We start from the raw sequence: 250 nt of genomic DNA on the forward strand, positions 1-250 counted from the left end.
GCTGTACAGAATAAGAAAAATAAGAAAAAGTAAATATTATATTCTTTTGCGACATATTAATATGTTTTACAGTGAAATTCTTTACTGAATCCACAAAGCATGAGAAGCACTGTTGCATTTATTCATTAAGTCCAGCAGGAGGAGGCATTATCACACATCTGTACCCTGGAATAGTTTTTTAATGTAACAAATCCACCTAACAAAGCTGTTTGTTTCTGGCTGATATTTCCATGTATTGTTGCACACACAC

This window comes from Morone saxatilis, unplaced genomic scaffold (assembly GCF_004916995.1).
Source record: "Morone saxatilis isolate NCDOM2014 unplaced genomic scaffold, NCSU_SB_2.0 Contig9, whole genome shotgun sequence".
Lineage (NCBI taxonomy): Eukaryota > Metazoa > Chordata > Actinopteri > Moronidae > Morone > Morone saxatilis.